Source organism: Tenrec ecaudatus, chromosome 3, assembly GCF_050624435.1.
Source record: "Tenrec ecaudatus isolate mTenEca1 chromosome 3, mTenEca1.hap1, whole genome shotgun sequence".
Lineage (NCBI taxonomy): Eukaryota > Metazoa > Chordata > Mammalia > Afrosoricida > Tenrecidae > Tenrec > Tenrec ecaudatus.
The window spans coordinates 204,435,915-204,448,967 of NC_134532.1; the positions used below are offsets into that span (position 1 = coordinate 204,435,915).

The 13,053-nt window shown below is 39.8% G+C and overlaps 2 non-coding genes across 2 annotated transcripts; one reads left to right on the forward strand and one right to left on the reverse strand.

The window, feature by feature from the left end:
- Positions 1–1,296: 1,296 nt before the first annotated feature.
- On the reverse strand, positions 1,297–1,429 carry LOC142444133 (small nucleolar RNA SNORA42/SNORA80 family). Its single transcript, XR_012783796.1, has one exon. It is a non-coding gene; the product is annotated as a small nucleolar RNA SNORA42/SNORA80 family (small nucleolar RNA).
- Positions 1,430–12,709: 11,280 nt separating this feature from the next.
- Positions 12,710–12,845, forward strand: LOC142444124 (small nucleolar RNA SNORA15). Its single transcript, XR_012783787.1, has one exon. It is a non-coding gene; the product is annotated as a small nucleolar RNA SNORA15 (small nucleolar RNA).
- The last annotated feature ends 208 nt before the right edge of the window (positions 12,846–13,053 follow it).

Genomic DNA, 13,053 nt, shown 5'->3' on the forward strand with positions numbered 1-13,053 from the left:
AGAACATTTCAAGATATCGCTTGAAGTACAGTGCTGTTTGTAATAGGAAAAGAAAAACAAGTTAATACAAATATTATTCAAATGTATGTACTTACTACTAAAAAGTTATGAAGATAATGAAAATCTGTACCAATTTCTCAATCGGGACTTGATAACACATAGAATCAACTTTCACTGATAATTCTTGGCATTTGGAATATGAATTAGGGAACTACAAAGAAGGAATAGTACCTGGAAAATATGATTTTGGTGTGAAACATAAAGCTGGAGATATCAGTAGGATTTTCTACAACCAATGAATTCTTCCTTGCAAATGTCTTTTTTCAACAAACAGTGACTATGTATATGGAAATTGCCAGATGGCATGCACAGCTGACTAAGTCTGGAGGAAGAGATGAGTTCAACATTGACTGTGGAACAGACCACTAATTGTTCCCATACAGCACTGGGGCACTAGCGGTTACATACTGGGATGAGATCTGCATGGTCAGCAGTTTGAAACCAGCAGCAGATCCAAGAAAGAAAGACTGGGCTTTCTACTCCCACAGAGTAGTACAGTCCTGGAAACCCACAAGGGTCTTTATGAGTGAACATTGATTAGATGGCTATGTGGTATTTTTGTTTGTTTTGTTTATGTAAGTTGAGATTGAAGTTGAAGACAAAATTTAAAATGCATATGAGCCAAATTAACAGATATAGGATATTGCACTTGAAGTTTTGAGAACATCACAAGAACAGATTTGACATATTAAACCTGATGAAAGATCTGAGGAGATTTGCGATAGATCAAGAACATTATACAAAACAAGTAAGAAAGAGAATGCACTCATTATACCAAAATGAACTTTCAACATTCAGGATAATCCAAGAAGCTGGACTGTATGAAGAAGAACACAGCCTCTGGATAGGGGAAAGATTTATTAACAACCTTTGATATGCAATTGGCACACCCTTACTTGTTGATAAACAAGATGCCTTGACTCATTTGCTAACGCAGATCAAGGATAGCAGCCTTTAATATGGATTGCAATAATATGAAATCCCAAATTTTCATTGTTGTACCAGTTGATAACACCATGATAAACAGAAAATATGATTGAAGTGCTCAAGGAGTCCATCTTGTTTGAGCTCACAGTCAATTCTCTTGAAAGAAGCAATCAAATTTTAAAAAATGCACCGGACAAAAGATATTTTATAATGTTGAAGATCACGTGCATAAATTAATTAATAAGGGTTGCCTGACCCAAGGCATAATACTCTTTCTTTCTTTCTTTCTTTCCTTCTTTCTTTCTTTTCCACTGTGCAACCCACTTCAGTGCCTGAAGCCACGGGGTAAAGCCAGGCAATGGTTTAGGGTTACAGTTTGCTTTGGCATGGGACACTATGAAAGTCCCATGGGATCAGACCTGCCATCAATCCAAACCCATGCATGGCATAATACTTTCAATTGCTTCATGTGCATGTGAAATCTGGACAACGAATAAAGAAGACTGAAGTGTAATTGATGCAACTGAATTATGATGAAAAATATTGAGAGTGTCATGGATTTCCAGAAGAACAACACATATGTCTTGGGAGAAATACAGTAAGAATGGTCCTTAGAAGCAAGCACGGTAAGACCTGTCTCACATCATTTTGACAAGCTATCAGGAGAGTGCTATCCATGGAAAAGATATGCTTGGTAAAGTAGAAAGGCAGGAACAAAGGAAGCAGCCTTTGCATGGGATGGATAGACATGGTGGCTGCAACAATGGGCTCAAAGAGAACAATTGTGATTAAGGCGCAGGACCAGTCTTTCATTCTGTGGTACAGAGAGTCAATGTGCAACCATCTTGAAGGAACATCCCAATAACAAATACATTTTCCCTAATGAATCGTGAATAATTTATGCCTTAAAATTAAGGACAATTTCTTTGCCTTCTGATTTTTTTTAGTAATATACGTACCTAAGATAGTGTGCTTTATGTGTTAACTTGAACAGACTACAGCAACCAGTTATTCAATCAACTGCAGATACAGATTTTGCCCTGTTGGCATTTTTCTACAATTAATTGATTTGCAATACAGGAGATTAGCTATGTAGTCAATCTGTCGAAAGTCCTTAAGAACAAAACTAAAATTATGTGTGGTGAAGACGACAATTTACCTCCCAATTGCAGAACTAAATCCTCCACGTTTCTAGATTGTCTCTCCTGATTTAGGGAGGTTAGACTTCCCTGAACCGTCTGCAAAGCCACGGAACTAGTACCTTGCAATAAATATTCCCTGTTATGTTTCTTTATATAGAGAGTCAGGCTAGATAAAGAGATAGAGACACACACAAACACAAACGTGATAGTGCATTCAATTTTTACTGACCTTTGCTGAGTGTATATGTAGTAATTTCCCATTTATTTAGATGCGATATTTATATATAGGATGATTATTCTAACAATTCATTTTATGGATTTTTTTAGAGTATCTGCCAGTGACAAATTGGGGGGAAAAACAAATGAAAGCAACCACAAGCTGGTCGTCTATCAAATAAAGTTAGAGAAGTGGCTGTCGAACAAGGTAGATGTGAAGATCAGGAGAGACACGCAAAGTCCTGTGCCAGTGAAACTATGTGGGTTAAACTATTTTCATATTTATCTAGTGAGCCATTTGTCAAACTTGAGAATGTAGATCCCTTTTAAATCAGAGCACATAACGTTCCCATTACCTTAGCAGATTCCTAGGTACATTTCAATAACCTGATGGTATGTGCCTTGGAGTTGATTGCAGCCGTGACCTTATCTACAAGGGTCAGTGCCAAGATATGGTTCCTCGGGTTCCAGTTAATACACGCAAGTCTTTTTTGCATGGGGGACAGATTTAAGCATGGCTCTGTCATCAGTGGGTGGCGACAAACACGTCTCTCGGGCCAACACTCGTCTTAGTGTCTGTATGCTACCTTCAGGGGGAAAAAAAGTCCAACAAAAACTATTTGCTAGACTAGTTGAAATCAAGACAGAGTGTCCATCTCAAGGTTTAAGGCAGTTTTATTTTTTTGTTTGTTTATTAACAGTTTGTCTTTTTTCTCAAACGATTGAATAGTAAATATTTTTGGCCTTGTGGGAGTCATTCTATGTGTTACAGATACTCAGATATGTTTGTGTAGTTTAAAAGGAACCATAATCACAGAACTCTGTGCTATGAGTTCGAATGAACTCTTGGGAGTGGGTTTGGCCCATTATGAGTAAGCAATGAGTAGATCCACAGATAAAAGGAACTAAATGCTTCCATTAGACTTCATGACTCGGCATCACTAATAACAAATCATTCTGGGTGATCTATTTTGAAAGTGTATTATTTGTCAGTGTCTTAGACTGGGTTCTCTAGAGTAGCAACACCAATGACACGTATGTATAGAGACAGTGAAATAAATGTATATTATGAAAATGGCCCCACTCAGTTGTAGAAGGGGATAAATCCAGTCCCCGTCTAGGCAGGTTCTAAGCATGTGAGTATGATGCTAAGCTAGCTACTTCTGAGTGGTATGAATTCAGGGGCAGAGGAACCCAAGATTGGCAGGAATACCACACACTGGGGGCTGCAGAGGTGGATAAAGCCATGTTTACAAGGTCAGGCCACATAATAAGAGGTGAATTGGTAGGCAACATGGCAGGCCTTAGGCTGGAATTCAAAGACCTACAGGTTGATGACCCAGATACAGGCTCCATACTTAACAAAAAGCAAGCAAGATTTATTCACAGGGTCTTCTTATATAGGAATTAGCCACGCCACTGCGGAAACGTCCTTGCAATGACATCCGGACTTTGAACTCAGGAAGGGGTTGCGCTATAGCCAAGTCTTGACTGCTTAGAGCGTGACCCATTAGGAGTTCATTACATTGCATTACATAACAGTTTCCAGGATTAAAAGGCCTCAGCTACCAAGCCATGGGGACTCTATTCCCAGCCAAGTTGACATGTGCATAATTGTAGGAGTCCTGGTGGCATATTGTTTATGAGTTGGGCTGATAACTATGAGGTTAGTAGTTCAAAACCACCAGTCACTCCATGGACAAACAATGAGGTTTTCTTTCCCTGTAATGAGTTGCAGTCTCAGAAACTCAAAGGGGCAACTCTAACTCGTCCTGTAGGGTTTCCATGAGTCAGAATTGATTCGATGACAGGGAGTTTGGGTTTTGTTTTTCATTACAGTTATACTTTTTTGTTTTTCTAATCTAGACTTCTAACCGAGGTCATTGGACTGTATTTTCTATCTATTTTCCCATCATTGTAAAATAACTATTGAATTTGGGAGGGAAAAAAGCTATAATTTTTTTAAAAAAGCTATAAGTTAACTCTGTGTTGCATGCTGCTTTTTTCCCCCACTGTGTGAATATATCTATTTTTAAATTATTTGATTATTATTCTTTTTCATACCTCTGTTTTTGCAAGAGTTAACACCACTGTAACAGCCAAGACTCTTTCTCTCTCCATGACGAGAAGAGCTAGGAGACGGCAGACACACAGAAAGGAACCTTCAAGGAAGCCCTGGGAAGGAACACCAATGCCTGATGGTGTGACCCGATCCAGGTTTCGTGAAGCCCTTCAAAGGCTGGGTGCTCCTCAATTTCCTAGAGAAGACTGGACAGGTGGTTGAGAGACTGTCTGCCTCACTGTGCCATTCTTGCCTTGCGAGTGGAGGCTCAGTCTGAGGAAAACGTAAGTGGAGTAGGGCGATCCATTAAACCCTCTGGATACGTGGCCTCTATCTGTGACTGCTGATGGAAGGAGATGTGACAGGGGCACAGGCGGAGCAGGAGACACAAGCACTGCATCCTGGGGAGAAGACTGAGAGCACTTTGCTGACAGGTGGCACTCCATTAGAGAACCATTACACTGGGCAACCCCAACTGTACCCATGCTGCAAACTTGAAGGTGAAGGAGCACAGGCATGCCTCTCCGCCTTGCCTTGCCCTGCCCTGCTTTTCCCAGCTTTAGTTGGTAGTCTCTAGACTTCTAGAAGTGACCATAGTGTCTTCTGCACTGTTTTTCATGAGCTGAGCTGACTTCTCAGGGACTGCCACTTCTTGCCAGGGTGGAGGTGTCAAGACACCACTGGCTCTGGAGGGTTTGTTTGAGGGAGGAGGGTGTCCTGGGACCTTCACGGACCCTGTTAGTGGAAGGAAAAGCCGCTGTCCTCGGCAGTATGGAGGACAGAGCTGGCAGAGGATTTTCAGAGAGTGAAGGAGTACTGGTGCTATACTGCCTTACATGTTGGCCTGCGAACCTCAAGGTCAGTCGTTTGAAAGCACCATCTGCTCTGCTCTTTAGTAGAAAGATGAAGCTTTCTACTCTGGCAAGGAGTCACCAAATCCCTTGGTGAGAAGCAAAATCAAACCTGTGGCCATTAAGTCCATTCTAACTCAGAGAGACCTTAGAGGACAGCGTAGAATTGACCTTGTGAGTTGCCCAGGCAGCAAATCTTTAAGGGAGTAGAAAACCTCATATTTCACTCACCAAGACTCCTCCCTGAGCAAAGGGTTAGTGTTTTCTGTGCTATGGGAAAGACCCTCCCTTCTTCCCTGATCCTTACCATGGAAGCAAACATGGGCTCAGCATATCGGTGCCCCTTTTTCATGGCTCACACCTGTCCTCTCAGACCCGGGAGCTCTTGCCTGTAATTCTTCCTGGTCCTTCAGCCCTTGCCATCTAAGAATGCCTGGGCAGACATCACAGACTGCTCCTGTTGTCTGTCCAACAGCCATAGTGAGATAGTTTGGGTTGGTTTTTGAGTATGTTTAAAAATTCAACCTAATTTCTGTTTTTCTTCTAGAGAGTACTAAATAGAGCAGAATGTCACATGAACCTGCTCAATTGTAGTACTGGTTGTAGCAGTGTAGTGCCTTCATGGGGATATTATTTTGACTTATTTCAACAAGAATGACTAAGAAGTGGTTCATTAATTTTGAACCAAAGCATTTTATTTTAGGAGGAGAGGAAGAAACTCAGAGAGCAAAAATGTATTACTTAAAGATGCAATGTCTACTCTTCTCATTTTTAAACCGCACATATTATTAAGTGAAAGTCATTTATGATTTTTTAAAATAAATTTTTAAAAACTACACGAAGCTTCTTCAAATCCACTCGTCAATACATTGACTGATTGCTGGCCACTCCATGTGTGTCAGAGTAGGTTGTGCACCATAGACTTTTCCCTAATTAACTTTTCAGAAGCAGATTGCAAACTTTTGTTTGCTTTCTTATTTAGATAATCCAGAAAAGCAAAAGGAAGATCCTAACTGTCACTTTGACAAGGTTTATTTCAAGCTGGAGAAGCCCTGTTGGCATGGTGGGTTCTGTTTCGACTGCTAACCACAAGGTCAGTAGCTTATAACTGCCAGTCACTTAGAGGGAGAAAAATGAGTCTTTCTATTTCCTGTAAGGAAGGTTTTCTATTTCCTGTAAGGAACCCCAAAGGAGCAGTTTGATCCTGTCTTTTCGGGTCACACTGAGTCAGAATTCACTGGATGGCAGTAAATAGGTATATTAACATGGGAGCAACAGGGTTACATGTGAACTGTCAGCTATGAAAGACTAACTCATAATGAGGTAGATACTGCCACCATCACCACAACATACCATGTCAATAGAATCCTATTCAGCAACTCTGGGTTTACAATAGATACATTATTGCTTGGATAAAGCCTATAACAATGAGTGTAATTTATGAGTATACATGTTTATATGTATGAATGGATCAAGAATCCAGGGGAGTAGACTGTTATGGTGCAAATTTCCCAAACTGTGAGTCCACACACCGCAGCTGAAATTTTAGCTCTGAGATTGCTTGAGCAATTCCTTAGCATCTCTTGTAAAGAGAAGTGACATAGGCACGAAGTATACACAGCTTTCGGTAAACGGGACTAAGTAAATTACAGAAAGAATACCTCACTTTAACATACTGCTAACATCAAATAAACCCAGTGCCACTGAGTCGATTCTGACTCACAGTAATCCTCTAGAACAGAGAAGACCATGCCCCTTTTCGCATCCTGAGGCCTTATATCCATCCCTACAGGAGCAGAAAGGCTCCTTGTGCTCCCGCAGAGTGGCTATAGGTTTAGGACTGTCGACCTCCCTTTGAACAGCCCAACAGGGAACACCCCCACCCCTCCATAGGGCTCCTCCGTTTCACAGTGGTGACATCTTATAAGCCAGAGGAAACACAGAAAGAGGCACGGAGACAGAGAGAGCCACACTAAGAAGGAGGGATGACGGAAGTGTTGCATCTATGAGCCAAAGATCAGGAAGAATCGCAGGCTGCCTTCAGAAGCTAGGAAAGATGTATACCACAGGGCCTCCCACAAAATCACCCTCAGAAAGAAATCAACATGGCCGCAACCCTAATTCAGGATTTCTTGCCTCCCAAACAGTGATATAATAAATCTTTTGCTCTTGAGTGAGATTCAATTTTTGGTTTTTGTTCAGGCAAGGCAACGCTGGAAACTAACACCATCTATCTCTATCAGGAATTCCAGTTCAAGTTTTGAAAATGGTCTGTCTAAATTACCCAGTACTGCTACAGGGTAGAAAGCTAACATGCTCCTTGGAAGTAAGGAGGGTGAGCCTTTGTCTCACACTCTTTGGACTTATTATCAGGATGCGTCACTCCCTGGAGAAGACAGAGAGGAAACCCCTCAGTGCGATGGATAGAAAAATGGAGATGACAGTGACGTGCCGCATAGCACTGGGTCACTAGCATCCAGAACCAACTCACTGACACGTATATGGTAGTGTGATTTAATGACATGAGAAGTTGGAGGGTGTACATTTGTGGATTGAGGCTAGCTTTGACATTTTGCCCTATCACATTTGGGAATGCTTTCAAATTCACAATCGTAAAGTTTCTGGAAAAGAGCTATGCTGTAAGCATTGAGTTGTGATGCATTAGCAGAGACCAGGGTCGCCGCTTGCCTTGGGTTGACTTCTTCAACTCTGGAGAATCCTATGTGTGTCTGAGTATGACTATGCTCCATAGGGTTCTCTAGGACTGATATTTTAAACACAGACCATCAATCCTTCTTTCAAAATGTTCCTGAGTGGATTGAATGAGCAAATTTTTGTCAGAGGCAGGCATCTTTAACTGCTGAAAGATCCAGCTACTGACACAGAATGAAAGAGGTCAGCAAGTAAATGTTACAGAAAGAAAACTGGGCTCAGACCAAGACTTAGAGGACTAAATTTGTAGATTTCCAGCATCAGCACACAAATCCTAGTCTTACCTAATTCCCCCCTAAGAACCATGTATAATTATAAAACTATGAAGATTTGAATACTTGGCATGCTTAGGATTTTGCAGTGAATGGCAAAAGAAAGGTTATCTGGATTTGCATGGCATAGAATAATAAGCACCACAGCCCATGCGTTGCTACAAATCCAATGACGTGCTAGAAACTTGCCTTCATTTAAAAGCTAAATGAGAATATTCAAAGTTTGTACCAAGGATATCTTCTGAGGGGGGAAAAAAGTATGTTGAGGGAAGAAATCTTGAAATGTCTGCATCATCACCATATGATTAGCACCCCAGTCTATATTTATTTAATCTGTAGAAATTCTTAAGATGCAACACCATGATGAATAATACTACTAATGGAGTTATAAATTGAAACTAATTGGTTTATGTGATTGTTATTAAGTCCAATTTAAGTTAGTTAATGAAATTTTGTTTGGCAAGTGTGTAGAGTTGATCTTTTCAGATGAAATTTTCACTTTGGGAGCAAGGTGCTATGTAACCCAATTAAACTCATGAGTCTAAATAAACTTCAGGTGATGCTGTTTCCCTGCACCCTTTGGTACAGGGGTTAATTTTAGAGTAAATATAGCAAGACCATTTAGAATACTCCTAATCTAGTTCTGCTGCCCTCTAAAATATTTTCAAACCCAGTTTTCATTTTGAGTAGCTTCTGTATAAGATATAAAGACATTTATATCAGTGTAACAGTTGAGTGGAATCAAAATTTATACCACAGTGACCTAAATGTCCTCCAAAGTCACTTAATGAAGAAATAGATTGCCTTTCAAGCAAGCTCCATTCGGCAGAAATGCCAGAAAGCCTGGTTAAGTATAAAAAAAATACAACTTAGGTATCTTTCTGCATTGTGATTCTTCAAATATAATTTTTCTTAATTGGCCTCCAAAGCATCACTTCCTTGAAATCAATATTCACATATATGGATCTAATTTGGTAGTATGTTTAACCTATGCCTAATGAAATCCTCTCAAGTCTGCCATTTGATAAATAATATTTCAACAAAGACTAAAGGCACAGCTACTCATATTCCACAAATGCATATATCATATATATAGTATATGATAAAGGGAAATTGAGACTATATGGAATGTTAGTCTACCTTACTTCCTACCTCTTGCCATTTCAGGCTTGGATCCCCATGTTCGGGCTCTTTAACGCAAGCATTTAGAAAGAAATGTAAATGACAAATGAATGCCCTGCCATTTCTTAATTAGCTTCTGGACAAGATCCTTTGCAAACTAACTCTCTCAGGAAACATTCAAATAACAGTATTTGGGATGCACAGGATGTTATTGATGAGAAGTCTGATTTAAATGAGATTGTGCATGTGGGTCGCCTGCAAATTTCATTTGGATTGGTGGATTTGTCAATATGAAATTCATCACTTACAGTCAAAGTGACCAAATAAGATTAAGGGCTGCCTATGATCAGTGACAATGCTTTCCCTAATGTATGATCTGTATCCACCACTTGAAGAGTTAATGACTTAATTCTCAGACATCCAAAGCAGAACTTGAAACCACTCCAATGGTCTCAATGAAAGTACCCTTCTTTCTTTCCTCCCTCCCTCCCTCCTTCCTTCCCAGGCTCTTCCTTCTTCGCACCCTCCCTCCCTTATTCATTTCTTCCCTCTCTTACTCCCCCCTCTCTTTATCTCTTTCTCTCTTTTAAAAGAAAGATTCCATTCTTGGACCACTTAAGTCGCATTTTACAATATTTTAGCACAATATTTATCACATAAATATTTCAGAGACACTAAAAACATAGAGATGTACTACAAATAAGGGTCATGCTTACTTATCAACTTTGTTAAGAGCACATTGTGACCTGCAGAGTAGGTGGGAAATAAACCAAGCTTCTGGATTCCAAGATCAATCATAAAAGAAGGACAAATACAATTGATCACTTTTACTCAGCATACATATTTTGCCCTTATAGGCTTTCCCATATTTATACTCCTTTAATGTTTCCTGTAATCTTTGGTTCTACATAATATCCTTCCCTTTTAAATATACAGTAGAATCCCAGACCTCAATGCCAATCCTCTCTAGAAAGAGCATTGAAATGCGATGCAGTCGACTTGTGAATCAATTGTTCCCATAGGAACTACATGTAAATGGATTAATTCATTCTCAACCACCAAATTTTTACCCTAACCTTGTCGTTTTATACAAAACATTACAATTAAATTTCAAAGTAAATAAGTTCAGAGTTAAATAATATAATTTAAATAAACACAAAATTTAAAAAGTTTTTAACAACTACAGTATGGCCCATACCTTGAGATTGATGAGGATCTGGATCTGTGGACACTGATGTGGAGAGGTGGGATAGAGAGAGAGTCGTTGTTTGGAAGGGGAATCCCCTTCCATCAAATCAGCTTTTCAGAAATTTTTTACCGTTCTCGGCCTTTTTTCACTAGGAGCTGGCTGGCTTTCTCTCTAAAAAATTCTGTCTATTGTGGTCTGCTCTTGCCTTTTCCTTAACTGTTTTCCAAAAGGGTTTACTAAGTTGTCGTCAACAATATTGATAACACAGTAACCAGTTCCTTATCATGATGATTCTTTTCAAATAACTCTTGCTTAGGACCCGTTTTTTATCTAAAAGCAGTACAAAAAGCCACAACCTAAGAAAATGATAGCAAACCTCTTGGAACACAGCTGCAAAAGATTTAAACAACGCGCACTAGAAAGCCAACTAACACTGAGTGACCACACCGGGAGCTGCTTTTGTTCACAAAACTCACAAGCATCGGGGCGGATTCTGATGTGTTGTTTGAGCTCCGATGCAAAACGTTCTCGACGTTTCGCATCGAGATCCTATTTGGTAGAGCACCGGATTCCACTGTAAATTCCCACTGCACAATGATACATTTTAAGGCCAAGATTATATAAGTAGTTGTTATTTTGAGACTTCATCGATGAACATTACAACCTACGAGGCTCTCAGGTATTGGAGAAAAGGAGGCTGTATTTTTCTACTCAAATTCCCTGTCATCCGGGTAATGCAGTTTAATTCCAACTCCTGTGGTCCCACTTGACCGAGCGGAGCGCCCCACCCCGCCTGCGTTTGGCCAGGTGTAAATCATCACAGGAGCAGACAGCCTCATCTTTTTCCTTGGGGGCAGCGGGCGGATTCCAGCACTGCCTTTGGGTCAAGCAGCCCAAAGCATAACCCATTGTCCTCCCAGAATTCCCTGTCTACTTCTGAATATGATAACGAAACTGAATATGATAATGCAGTTGATCTTCTCAATCATAAGGGGACAGGGGGCAGTTTATTTGGCACACTATTCAACAGATGTTTAAAACTGAGACTTAAGATAATTTCTTATGAAGCCTCTGAGTGCCAACTTTAGTGGTTTTATGAATCCACCTTTTGTTTGGAAATGGCCCTGCTTATTTAAAAGTCCTCCAGTGTCAGATTGCATGCCTTTCCATTAAAGCATTTGCAATCTTTTTTCTTTGGGCAGGAAAATTAGCCTTTCCAGCAAAGAAACTTCATCCTAGTGAGTTCAAATTCTATCAGCTGACATGAGTAAAAGGAGATTAGAGGCGTGAACTTCCTCCATTTATGTTAAGAAGGTGCTAAAGGAGAAGTCCAATTAAGGTTACCCAGGAGTGTGCACTTTGTGTCACAGGAATACCCAGCAAATGAGATGGGTCAGGATATTGCCCTGTTCTCTGGTATTTATTGGATTCTCAGCTGAAACTCACTGAATTCCTGAAGTGTGCATGATGGATTCTTCAGAGTATCAAGGACTTTTGTGGGTTTGTTGTAAATACCCCACATGTTTTCCTGAGCACCTGGCAGTAAATTCCAGGCCTATTTGACTTCCCATTTCTTCTGATGCCAGATTATTAAATATAAAATATTGCATGCCTGAGACCCACATAAAACAGCCTAATTAGAAATAGGAGGAAGTTAAAACCAGAGTGCATGTGGTAAGAAAAAGATCAGGAGGGGGCTAATAGGAATCTCTAATGGCAAAAATACAGGGGACATAATTCCTTCATAGTTTATTCCTTTAACTTAATTAACAATTCCATTCAACTTGACTTTTCTCCTTGTTCAGAATACTCTTCATGCTCATAATTCTCTTTATTTTATTTTCATTAATGAATTTATTAATGCATTATCATTAATATTATTAGAATCATTTTATAAATTATAGTTTTGTTGTGAACAGACTTTTAAATTGGCTCAGTCTGCTTGCATTGGATAATTCCATACTTACTTTAAAAATCATCCATATCAAACCCCAATTTCATATTCTTTATAATTCCACAAAAATAACCTTTCCATAATGATATTGTGATACACTGCTGTTTATATCCACAATAATGCTCCTCAAAGGGTGTTCAGTACATCTCTTCTGGTGTAGAAATACGTTCTATTCAGTCTTCACTATAATTAGAAGTGTGATTCATGACTGAATACTGTGTTTTTATTTCTGTAATCTACCCATCCAGACACCATGCCACTGTGCCATTTCCCTTTAACATACTTCCAGTGTGCTGTGTCTTCTTCAAGGCATATCATCTGTAAAGAAGGGGAAAAAAAGGGAAGTGTGTGCTAGACTAGAAATTCACTCCATTGCTCTGTTTTGTTTTGTTTTGCTTTGTTTTTCCTTTGTAGTAAACAGCAGACCACTTTTGACAGACTTTCTTTTTGTTCAGTTCTCCAGCCAGGTCCTACTGTAAAATTGCAAAGATGGGGAACACACTCCTGAAAAGCAGCTATCAGATGATTTGATGGAAAGGGATTCCC